This window comes from Prionailurus viverrinus, chromosome X (assembly GCF_022837055.1).
Source record: "Prionailurus viverrinus isolate Anna chromosome X, UM_Priviv_1.0, whole genome shotgun sequence".
NCBI lineage: Eukaryota > Metazoa > Chordata > Mammalia > Carnivora > Felidae > Prionailurus > Prionailurus viverrinus.
In genome coordinates, this window is record NC_062579.1 from 5189715 (window position 1) to 5202537 (window position 12823).

A 12823-nucleotide genomic window follows, 5' to 3' on the forward strand; every position below is an offset into this window, starting at 1 on the left:
AATGGTGACTATGAAGGAAGAGATCTCTTCCCTGTTGGAACTTTCGATACAGTGCAGTGGTGGCTGATAAGATATCCAGGAAGAATGTGAACATTGGGAACAGAAGAACCCTGGGCAATTCCAGTGTCTGAAGGACAGCAAGCAGAAGGAAAGCATCTGAAAGAAACCAAGAACAAATGGCCAGTGGAGTAGAAAAAAAAAATACAAAGGATACAAAGACTGAAAAGAACTTACAATGACCACGTGGTTTTACAGGTCATAGTGGTACTATATGTATTGAGCTGGAGGGCAGTGCTGAGCAAAAACGTAAATGTAGAGATATTTATATCATAAATGTGGACATCACAAATAATCCCGACCGCCAGACATTTTGCTATAACATTAAAATGTAATTGACATCTTTTTTAAAAGTCTAATCTCTGATCCTTCGTCTGACTCATCCCTTAAGTTATGACCTATCTCCATCAGACAAGCCATACCTCACATTAGTAAAGGGCTTTAAAGTTTATCAGATAACACATATGTCTGGGGATCTGCCAGGATTCTTAGTTGCAAGCAACAGAAACCGGACTGACTTAAAAAGAAAAGGAACGCATCACAATTATGTTGGAAGAATATCAGTGTTTTCTGGGGAGTCGAGCTTGAAAAATGTACAGGAACGAAGGGAGGCTAGGTAACAAAAATGTTCTGCCCTGGATGCCCGCCACTGCCACAGTGCCCGTGCAGCGTCCCTGCCAGGGGACCCAGTATTACGCCACCTTGCCGCCATCTCCAGGCCTCTGTCTCTGCATCACACACTCAAGGGAACCAATTGAGGCCAAAGAATCTGATTGGCTGAGTCTAGGCCACGGGCCCTCACTGTGCCTACCTGGGAGTGGGAGAGGGAATAATTTCCCCATTAGCCTCCTGCTTGGGATTCTCTCTCTCCCTCTCTCTCTGCCCCTTTCCTGTTCACAGGTGCGCACGCGCGCTCTCTCTCTCTCTCTCCTTCTCTCTCAAAATAAATGAATAAACTTAAAAAAATTCCTCAAGATTAAGAACCACGGAACTGGCTCATCTGACTTTATGATTATTCTCAAGTCACAGAGATTGTCGTGATGCGCCTTCATTATAGACTTGACTGGGGCCGTGTGCTCAAGAAATGGCCAAGAAGGTGATCTTAGTTGTGACACGTGGAGTGAAGTTCCTCCCTCAGAATTTAACACCAGGGTTGTCTAGCCCATTCCACTGGTAGCGGCTCTCAAGCAGCATTTAGACCCTGGGAAGAAATTGTGAAGTTTCTAATTAGTTCTCAGGTATTTCAATCCACCAAGGGCATAATTTTTACACTGGAAAATAGTAAATGCTATTCAGATGAAAAGGACCTACAGATGTGAACAATCCAGTCCTATTTTTTTTAATTGACCGGGCTTTGATATGGAAGTTTTCTTGTTTCTCACACTAAACAGAGTATAAAATAATGCTGTGGCTTCCTTTCCAACCGGGGCCGACCCAATGGCTCCCACAAAGAAGACTATCAACAAGGGCCATTCTGCCATCAATGAGGTAGCGACCAGAGAATACACCATCCACATTCAGAAGCGCATCCATGAGTGGGTTTCAAGAAGCGTGACCCTCAGGTACTCAAAGAAATCTGGAAATTTGCCATGAAGGAGACGGGAACTCCAGTCGTGCCCCTCGACACCAGGCTCAACAAAACAGTCTGGGTCAAAGGAATAAGGAATGTTCCATACCGTGTCTGTGTGTGGTTGTCCAGAAAATGTAACGAGGATGAAGGTTCACCAAATCAGCTCTACACGTTGGTTACCTTTGTACCTGTCACCACTTTCAAAAATCTGCGGTTGATGTGGAAGAGAACAAACTGCTGATTGTCAGATAAAGGTAAAAAACCGCAAAAAATAATAGTAATAATGTTCTGGAATATATTTTACCCTCAGCCAATTGCTGCTCTGATGTACAAATACTTGTGTGTGCAATATTTATAGACCCTGTGTGTGGGTGTGTGTGTGTGTGTGTGTGCATGCGCACGCACACAGTGGGGGATGCTTTAAATACATCGGACTTGAAACATCATAGGACCAGTGGTTTCTGTGAATTCTAATACTAGATGTTGTTAGATTTATTAATAGGGCTTTTTTTGTTGTTGTTGCCTTATTCACATAGCAGGGAAAGAGGGGATTACGTATCTGAACATAGTTTACCAAGAAAAGTAACATAATTCATGCTTAAAGAAAAAAACGGGATTGTGGACAGAGAACTTAGGTTTATGCATAAAGAACAAAACCTTCTTAAAGGCGTACTTTTCTAGTCCATATACATACTGCCTTAGTCCGTTCAGCCTGCTATAACAACAATACCACACAGTGAGTGGATTATAAGCAACAAGCATGTTACTTCTCACAGTTATGAAGACTGAGAAGTCTAAGATCAAGGCGCTGTGACCAGGGAGCTCTCTGGGGTCTCCTTTATAAAGGCACTAATCCCACTCATCTGTCCTCATGACTTAATCACTGCCCAAAGGCCACGTCCTGGTATGACCACCTTGAGGATCGGGATGTCAACATATGAATTTGGAGGGAACCTTGACATTTTGTCCACTGCACATATCCGATATTATGTGCCTCGGGTTTAACCAGATAAAAGAGTATACTAAATCAAAATGGAAATGAAACGTATTTATAATTATTTTAGGTAAATTGCTAACCTAAATTGGTGAGTTGCAGCTATGGCCTGGCAGTGACCAGCCTCATCCAATCCCCATAATGATCTTAAAGGATGGGCTCCTGTCTTGGAAAGTAGCACCGAGGTCCTCTGGCCCATTCCATTACTAGTTAGCTCTCAAATAGCCTTTAAACTCTGAGAAGTTGTGAAATTCCCAAATCAGTCCTCAAGCAATTTAATCCACTGACAGAAAAAAATTTTATCTTGGGAAATACTAAATGCAATTCAGATTAAGAGGATCTATACCAATGAATATTTGATGTGAACATGGTCCTCTTTTCCCCTTCTGACTGAGACCCACAGGTTAAGGAGGCTTGCCTGAGCTTACAAGGTTCATTTTCCTTTTTTGCAATATCTCCTCATTTCCCAGTTTGAGATTAAAATCAAAGGGAAAAATGTGGTTTTTTTTTCCTAGAATGCTTTTCCACCTTCTTACTTTGCATCAGCCACTCCGGCTACCAACCAACGTTCTTTCGTGTTAAAAGAACTCTAACCAATTGGGATGGGTGCGAACATTTCCCAGACTTCACAGGATGACTGCGGGAATGAGAAGTCCAGGGGTTTTCAGCTACCATTCTTGACACCTGCCACATCCCCAACCCCCCTCCACACAAATGGGACAGAGGAGGGGCCTGGTACCAAGGAAGGACCCTTAAATCCAGGGTGCTGCCCAGCCCCTAGCTGGGACTGACAGGCCTATATAGATATGAGCAGGGACCCTAAAGCAGCTCACATCAGCAGCTGCCATCGACACGAACCTCAAGCTCCAGAAACCTCTGCCCTCTCCACCCTTTGAGACTAACCCTAACACTCCAATTCAAAGCCTAAGATAGCATCTTGGCGCTTCAAACGCATGGCTCCTCTCTGTGACCCCTGCCCAAGCACATAGCTTAATCAGGCTACTTCACCAACAATAAAGCTCAGCCCCTGGTGACCCATCCTGGTCAGGCTTCAGATTGTGAGTCCCTAGGTATTTACCTCCGGTTTCTCCACCTTTTGATCATGCCAATATCTCTTTGTGCTACTCTGTGATGAATGGTTGCCTCCAGGACTAGACTATAAACTCTATAACAGGGATCTTGACTGCTTTGCTTACCACCGCATTCCTCAGTGCCTAGCACACACCAGGGGCTTATTGGGTGTTTACTGAATCACGGGACCTAAAATATTCCTTATCTTCCCTGACTCGCTCGGGGGTCACTTCCTGCATGAAACTCTCAGACTATGCCAACCAAGAGGACTTTCTCCTTTATTCCTTTTTTTATGCCACATGCACCACCAGCTAAGTACATGAAAGCACAACAGGGAGGAATGGGGCTTTCTGGTCGCGGAGGCACTCCGAAAACGAACGAAGGAGATGAGAACACAAAGTGCAGAAGAGGAAAGGGACAAAACGAGAGAAAGATGGCAGCCCTGATTCAGGTGAACTAATCTGAAGAATGTGAAACCACAGGTCAAAATCTAATGATCTGTGTTAGTCAACTATAGCTGCAATAAAATTACATAACAAAATAGCTCACAAAAAAGCAGCGTTGTTTTCTTGCTCAGACATTTTAGTGGCTCTATTTCGGGCTACAGTCAACTGGGTTTGGCTCTAGGCTTCAGGATGGGTCCAGATCTGTTTCCTGAAGCCTAGGTTGAAAGCGTAGCTGCATGGGGCAGGCTCTAATCACTGCCCCATTATGAGGCGAGAGGCCGAGCCTAACCATGTGAGCATATGGAAGGCTTCTACTAGATGAAGGACTTCACATCTGCTACACTTCTATTGGCTACAGCAAGTCACGTGGCCACGCCCAACATCAAAAAGGGGTCTGAAAATACACCCTACCCACCCTGGGACAGTGCGAGATCACCCTGCATGAGGGAATGAAGAATCGAGGACACAAGCTATCCCACTGTACCCAGAGCCCATCACTATCACCCAAACAACAAAAGCATGCAAGCACTCAAAGAACATTCTGACGAGGAACAGTTTTTTTGGAGAAGCTAGAAAGGGATGACTTATTCACTGAGTTCACCAAAAGCAGGAGACCGCTGCTTAAGTCACAAAGTAGTCCAGGGTTTAAAAACAGGATTGCCTGTTCGTAGCTCTGATTTGGGATCTGCTCCTCTCCACCTGGAAGTCAGTGGGAGGCGGGCAGGTGCTGGAGAGAGAGGTGGAGTGAGGGCCTGGTGGCGCATGTGTGGCAGAGCCCTGGACCCCCCACTCTCTCCACCTATCGGCCCCTCTGGCCTTGACTCAGCTCCCAGCTTCAAGCCCAGGAACACTCTGAGCGATACCGCAGCCCCCACCCCTCTGCCTGGAGATGATGTGAGTTAGGAAACCGGTTCTACAGACATCTAGAAATTTCCAGTGTTCACATGAAATCTACATTCTCCATGCAAAATACAGCTGTTACGTATTGTGTGACCGAGCTCAAACCTAGCATATTTGGAGCCTCGCCTGCCCGCAAGTTCTCCAACCTCACCAAATAGTAGCATCTGTGGTGGTAGTCTTAGGATTCGTTTCTCTGGGAAAACATTATGAGTCAGGGAGTTGCATGCAGAGACTTTTTAGAGAATCCTCGGAGAGATAAACCTATAAGGAAGTGAGGCCAGAAGGATCAGGCACAGGGAGGAGCCCTGCAATGCGGTTGCATCAGAGGCCTCTGCTGAGCAGACAAAGAGCTCTGGAGCTCCGGTGGCCCTTCGGAGGCAAGGAGGCCTGGCCTTTATAACTGCAAATCGGCTAGTCAATGGCTACGGATCGCCCCCTCAGAAGCAGCATAACCTTGAGAAAGTCGTTGCCACGGGGCAGAGGACAATTCCAGTGACGGGCACAGCTGTGAGCCTTCAGAAGGTGGCTTTCCCAGCAGCTGGGGTTTAGTGGGGTTTAGATCCTGGAAAGGGGCCTCGGCAGAGCACCACAGCACCTACCACAGGTGGTATCCACTGATCTGCTGGGGAACTTCTGCTAAATAACTGGGGGAGGAGAGGAGAGTTGGTGATTGCACATTAGGGACAGGAGAAGGGAGGAGAATGAGAGGAATGTTCTCCATCTGGTCCCTAGGATTGGGTTTGAGTTGTGTGGTTAAGGCCTTTCACTTCCATGAGAGACTCCACACCCAAGCTTCAGATCAAAGTGACAAAGGCTGACCCAGAGCTAGGGAGCTGTCCACTCTTCCCCTCTTGTGCGCGGAAACCAGTAGCATGCTTGGAGAGTACAGGGTCTGGCCTTTGTACTGATCTGGGAAATGGGTAGAAAGGTAAACTGAAAGAAGACCAGAGGAGACAGCCTGAGCTATATGACAGCCAGGAGCAAGCCCACCCCAGGCCGAAAAGAACAGTTACAGAAAGGAAGGGGGCTGGGGCAGTGCGGTGAAAGAGACAAGACCTGAGCAGGCCGAGTAGGGAGAGGAAAAGGAAGAGAGGGGAGGGAGCAGAGGAGACACAGAAATTATGCAAAGACGGTCACCAGGCTGTAGAGTAGGATTTAGGGATTGAGATCACCGAAGATTTTCTCTGTGCCATGCAATTTAATTTCACTTTAATTCTTTGGAGTGCAACCAATTCTTTAAAGTGTAACTTACTTCTTTGACTGCAACACCCAGCTGGACTCGACAGGAAGTGGCTTGGCTCTATCCGCGTCATACAGAAGAAATGAGAGAATAAACATTTGTTGGGATGGAGGTACACTTAATGGGATGTCCTTGGGATGGTTCTCAAAGGGCTGTCTTGTACTTTATGCTGCTCCTTGCTGTGTCGTTGACTTTTGAGAACCCCAAGAAGGGGCTGCGATCTCTACTTATGCATAGCCTGGCAGGTCCTCAGAGAGCACAAAATCAGTGAAGGAGACCCAGAGAAGGAATGGGTGGATCTGGATGGGGTCACACCATCAACTAAAGTGGAAATGATGTCAATGGCCAGGATCCCCCTGAGGCCTAATCCAGGGAATATTTGAGAAAGCGCAGTGGGAGCATCTTAGTGTGACGGACACCATTTCCCAGAATGCTTTTAGATCTCTGGAGGCTCATTTTCACTTTTTAAAATCTTTAAAACTCCATCTGGACCCCATAGTGGGTTTAACCATTCTATCATGTGGGTGCCACTTTCACCTTTAAATGAAACCTATCCATCATTAGTAGTCGAATAGCTTAAGTATGTTAGGAAGACACTTAGCAAAACATAAATGTTGCTCAACATGTAGTGATTAAAAGTCCCACGTTGTGAAATCACCTCAGTCAATGCTTAACTCTCCAATGTGTTTCTGATTTCCTCTGATCTTATTTCCCATAACATGATGCTCAAATACTTCTTCCTCAGTAAGCATTCCTTTGACTAAGTGGGATTTTGTTCTTACAGTTGCCAATTTGCGAGCTATATTCACATTCCTGTAAGTTTTCTTTTAAAAAAATTTTTTTAATGTTTATTTATTCCTGAGAGAGAGACAGAGCATGAATGGGGGAGGGGCAGAGAAAGAGGGAGACACAGAATCTGAAGCAGGCTCCAGGCTCTGAGCTGTCAGCACAGAGCCCAATACACAAACTCACAAACCGCAAGATCGTGACCTGAGCCGAAGTCGGACGCTCAACCGACCGAGCCACCCAGGCGGCCCTTCCTGTAAGTTTTCTGCATTACACATAAAACACTGGGAGCACCTTCGTCAGCATCCTTCGATGCTTAGCTACCACTTGCGGACAGCCAAGATTACCATCTGGATGGATGTGTTCCTCACAGACTATGCTTTTCTGCCCCTTTGCATTTCGACAACGTACAATGCTCAGTTCTCTCTGCATTCAATGCTGCCTTACAAAGAACACTATTTCTCTTATCGTGGTTTCCACCATCTCAAGAGGTAACATCAACAAAAGTCTAAAGAGACGGCAGACAGTGACTACACACAATTTACACAGCTCATTCACAGGTGGCGTTTTCTGGCCAGGGTTCCCTGAAAAAGCCAGATGTGGAACTAAGTGGATATAGAAGAGTATCACTGGCGGTGATTATATCACAATCATTGGTGCCACACTCTTTGTTTAATTAAAAGCAAGCTAAGAAAGTATTCCCAGCAGTATTTCGCACGCAGAGACAGGTCAGGGGAGGTTTGACTTGCCCAGAAGAAAAATCCATGAAGCTAACAGAACTAGAATTACAGTCAAAGTAACTGTCGATGGAGGTGATGTTCGGGGTTTTAAACTCCATCTTCCTTCATAAATACATATTTGAAATACAGCTATGAAGGAATGGAATCTAGCTCTTATTGCTGGCTACTTGGTTACTGTTAAATGAGACCGTGTAGAAAAGGAGAACTTGCCACAGTGACCTTCTATTCCACTTTAAATTTATGTTTAGGTGTAGCCAAAAAGCTGGGCCTGGCACATAACTTGCGATCTTCTGGCTTCTCTCAACCAAGCTTTGAGTGAACCAGTGCAAAAGCATAACAATAAAAAATCAGGGAAAACAATCACATTTTGGTTCTTCTCAGGGTGTTTGCTTCAAAAACACCAATTTAAGAATTAAATCAGCAATCTGTACGAAATTATATATCTTGTGGATAAAACAGGCTATGATTTAAAGACGTTTTGTCCTCCCTGCCGGGAAACAATAGATAAGCCTGGTTCTCGTTAATCTCCCATTTTCTACCATTTCAGAAATGCATTTCAGTTTTATGAAGTGATAGTTCACAGCTACACCACTAGAGAAAGTAACGGATTATTGTGCAAAACTGGCAGGATTGTGTGAGCACAGTGACTGAAATGACAGTCTTCCTACAGATACCAATAAATTTAAGCGACAGAACAAGGTTATAAATAGGCAAACAAAGACGGTTCTGGTGCAGTTTAGTGCTCAAAACAAAAAGAGACTTACTTTCTTTTCTGTAACGTTGAACTGTGGGATGTATTAAATATGAGAACACGGCTCTGGTACATTGCACACTGATGGGCTAGGGAACTCTGGCCACCGAAACCACCGGCACCGCGGAGAAGATAGGGCGCTGGAGAAGGGACCCGGGCTTCAGAGCGGGACAAATCTGGCTGTGACACCTTATGATTTCCTGTCCTTTCAGCTGTGTGGTCTCTGCCCACTAGGGCACGGCTGGACATGTATGTGGCATCAGGAACGGCCGATCCCATCCGAACTCCTGGCCTGTCATAGGAGGCATGGCAATGGCCGAAGACAGACAGAACGTTCTGTGGCCGGATAAACCTGGGCTGCGAAGCTGGCTCCACCTTTTCTGGCCAGTGGGCCTGGGGCAAGTTCTCCAACTCCTCCCAAACCGTAGTTTGCACATTTACAAGCTGGTCACCCACACGTGAGTTCCGGCAAGAGAGGACCCCGAAGAACGATGGGGGTGCGGGTAGCTTACGCAGGAAACGATCGCGGGAAGCCGTAGGGAGGGGGTGGGGACAGTGAGGTGGAGAAGGCAGCAGAGGCAGCGTCAGGCGCGTCTCTGAGTGGGTTCCGGCTCTGACCAGGTGGGGCTCGAGACTGTCACAGGCGCCTCGGGATCCCACACTACAAGCAGGGAGGCTGTGGCACGTTTCTACTTGCTCCCGCCCACCACCATCCGCTGAGGGCCGCCCCGTGGTTGTCAATCCCCCTCGGCACTTCCAGGACCCCGTGAGGATCCGAGATGGGAACGTAACGTGCTTGTCCGTAACAAGGACTCAGCACATGCGAGCGACGGTGGCCACTAGGCCCTCCTCGAGGAGGATGGGCGCTACGAGACTGCAGAGCCTGCCAGTAACCTGGTCTGGCCACTGCAGAGCTCCTCCTCGCCTGCGGGTGGGGCCCGCCAGCCGGGTGCAGATATGTGGCTCTGCACAGGCCACCTGCACTGCAGATAAACTGCTCGTGCCGTTTAAAATTTTTTTCATGTTTGTTTACGTTGTGAGAGAGAGAGTGACAGAGGGTGAGCAGGGGAGGGGCAGAGAGAGAGAGGGAGACCCAGAATCCAAAGCAGGCTCCAGGCTCCGAGCTGTCAGCACAGAGCCCGACGCGGGGCTCGAACCCACAAACCGTGAGATCGCACCTGAACCGGAGTTGGGGGCTCCAGCGACTGAGTCACCCGGGCGCCCCATGCTCATGCCATTTTAAACGAGGTTCTCATTGAGTTTGCAGAGCAAAAACACAGGCTCAACCTATGTGGCTGAGTTGCCACATCTAAGCACGCGTGATACCTTCCACGGGCATAAGGCACTTTGGCCTTCATGGGCCCCTTCCTCCATAAAAAATGTGTTAAAAAAATTCTATGACTATGTCAGTATAAAGATGAACATGTTAATATTATCCATTGAGACACTTTTTCTTGGACCTAAAAGTTCATGTTTTTGATCTGAATTCAAAAGAAACTAAAACATTTTTTAGGCCCCAGGCACTACGCCTCCTATGCCTAATGGATCAGTAGATTTACATATATTATTTCACTTAATTCTTATAAGAAACATGAAAAAGTGATTTCTTATCCTCATTTCTCAGATATGGAACTGAGGCTAAGAACGGTGAAATGGCCCATCCAAATTCACACAGTCAATGGCAGAGCCCAGCGTTCTTAGATACATTCTGAATTCTTCTGGCAGTCCTATGGGACAAAAGAGCCCACCTTGATTCTTGCTGTATTTGCTCAAATCGGAAACATCACAAATATGTGTAAATATATGTACACAGAAACATACATACACCCACACTCAGAAATATGCCCCCGCCTGAGTGGCTCAGTCGGTCAAATGTCTCACTTTGGCTCAGGTCATGATCTTGTGGTTCGTGGGTTCGAGCCCCATGTTGGGCTCTGTGCTGACAGCTCGGAGCCTGGAGCCTGCTTCGGATCCTGCTTCGGATTCTCTCTCTTTGCTCCTCCCCCGCTCACACTCTGTTTCTCCCTCTCTCAAAAATAAATAAACATTTAAAAAATTTAAATATGTATTATTTTTTTCAACATTCATTTGTTTTTGAGAAACAGAGAGAGACAGAGCACGAGCAGGGATAGGACAGAGAAAGAGGGAGACACAGAATCCGAAGCAGGCTCCAGGCTCCGAGCTGTCAGCACAGAGCCCGACATGGGGCTCGAACCCACGAACCGCAAGATCATGACCTGAGCCGAAGTTGGATGCCTAACCGACCGAGCCACCCAGGCTCCCCTAAATATACGTTATTTTCCATCAGATTGTTTTCATATAATCCATCATAGCCTAAGGATGATCCCCAGAACTAGGGCCTTAAGAAACAACTTTTCTAACAAACAAAGGGAACCATTAACAAGAATCCATAAGAGAAGACACTTTATAAGAGAAGAGAAAACCTTTACAAGGGAACAAAATACCTTCCAAAGAAACAGCAAGAAGCCAGGGCATAATGTACTTACTGAAACGGAGTAAGGATACATTTCTGAACATAATAATGAGAAACAGCTATTCAACATCTTTGCTCCTGACATAGCACACGATAAGGATGAGGAATAAATAAATAGGATTCTTCCCCTTCAGGTGAAAGGTGTAGTTGCTAAAGCTTATCATTCCAAAGGAATCATTTAGGACCTAATAACAATCTAACCATTTATGTGTGCTGGCCTAACATTCACCCAGAAGCTAAAGAAAAATTTTCCAGCAGAACCTTCCGGAATGAAGTGTCCAGCGACTTTTCTCAATTCAAACCAACAACGTTACATCCCCTCTTTACACCATCTCCTTTCACTTCTGGCCCCCCACCTTCCACCTAAGACTCATCCCATACCACTGAGTGCTCAGGACACCCAATAACCTGTGCCAAACACAGCGTTCAGTCCTGGGACCAGAAAAATACTAAACACAGACAAGGCCCGTACCTTCAAGCAACTTAGGTCCTTCTGAAAAAGAGGGAGGTGAATCAGTCAGTACACAAATAATCAAAAACATTTCACATATAGAGATATGAACACACTCTTTTGGTTGTAAATCAAAAAAAAAAAAATTCAGTTCTGACTAGCTTAATCCTCCAAATACAACCACTGGAAAGATATTGTGGTGTCTCAATCTCACAGAACTAGAAGGGCCACACGTACTGCTCTTGGGAGGAAGTAAAAGCCATCATAATTCCACGCGAGTGTTCATCTGCACATGGCTGCACATAAATGCTTGCCAAAACGCAAGCGTTGATGGGAGCAATAACCTGTCTCTTGCTCAACACTACACCTAACCTCTACCTTCTGGCACATTTTGTGCCACGCAAACCGACTAGCGTCTCCCAATTTCGATTCTAAATTTCAGAAGAGGAAAACAGATCGGCCATCTTGGGTCAGGTGTCTACTTCTGATCTAATGAGCTGTCACTACACATACTGCAAATGTGTCTTGGGTCCCATGCCTTGAGGCGGGAAGAAAAGAACGGTTCTCACAGAGGAGAATTCTACCATAACTCAGTATCCATAGAGACAGCATTTCAGCGTTCTTCTTTCAGTAAGTAGTGTTACCCAGCTAATCTTTCTGCATTCTTTCTCCCCAGGTAATTGAGATATAATTGACATATACATATTGTGTAAGTGTGAAGCGTACAATGTGTTGATTTGCTACACTTACATATCGCACTTTAAAGTGATTACCATTGGGGCGCCTGGGTGGCGCAGTCGGTTAAGCGTCCGACTTCAGCCAGGTCACGATCTCGCGGTCCGTGAGTTCGAGCCCCGTGTCGGGCTCTGGGCTGATGGCTTGATGGCTCAGAGCCTGGAGCCTGTTTCCAATTCTGTGTCTCCCTCTCTCTCTGCCCTTCCCCCGTTCATGCTCTGTCTCTCTCTGTCCCAAAAATAAATAAACATTGAAATAAATAAATAAATAAATAAATAAAGTGATTACCATCACTGCGTTAGCTAGCGCCTCACATAATTACCATCTCTTTTTGGTGGTGAGTACATTTAAGATCTACTCACTTGTTAACTTTTAAGTATATAGTACAGAATTATTACCTACAATCACCATGCTGTACATGAGATCCCCAGAACGTATCCATCTTACAACTGAAAATTTGTACTCTTTGACCGACATGTCCCCAGACCGGCCACATGCCCTGGTGATCACCACTCTACTCTGTTCCTAATCCTTGTGCATTCTTACTCACCCCCTTTGGATCTACAGCAGATATTTATAAGAATTCTG

General features: G+C 46.0%; 1 protein-coding gene and 1 pseudogene across 1 annotated transcript in view; one reads left to right on the forward strand and one right to left on the reverse strand.

Annotated features, from left to right (window-relative positions):
* Nucleotides 1-12823, reverse strand: part of ARHGAP6 (Rho GTPase activating protein 6) — a 451443-nt gene that overhangs the window by 380797 nt on the left and 57823 nt on the right. The window lies entirely within an intron of this gene.
* On the forward strand, nucleotides 1495-1893 carry LOC125157457 (60S ribosomal protein L31-like; annotated as a pseudogene).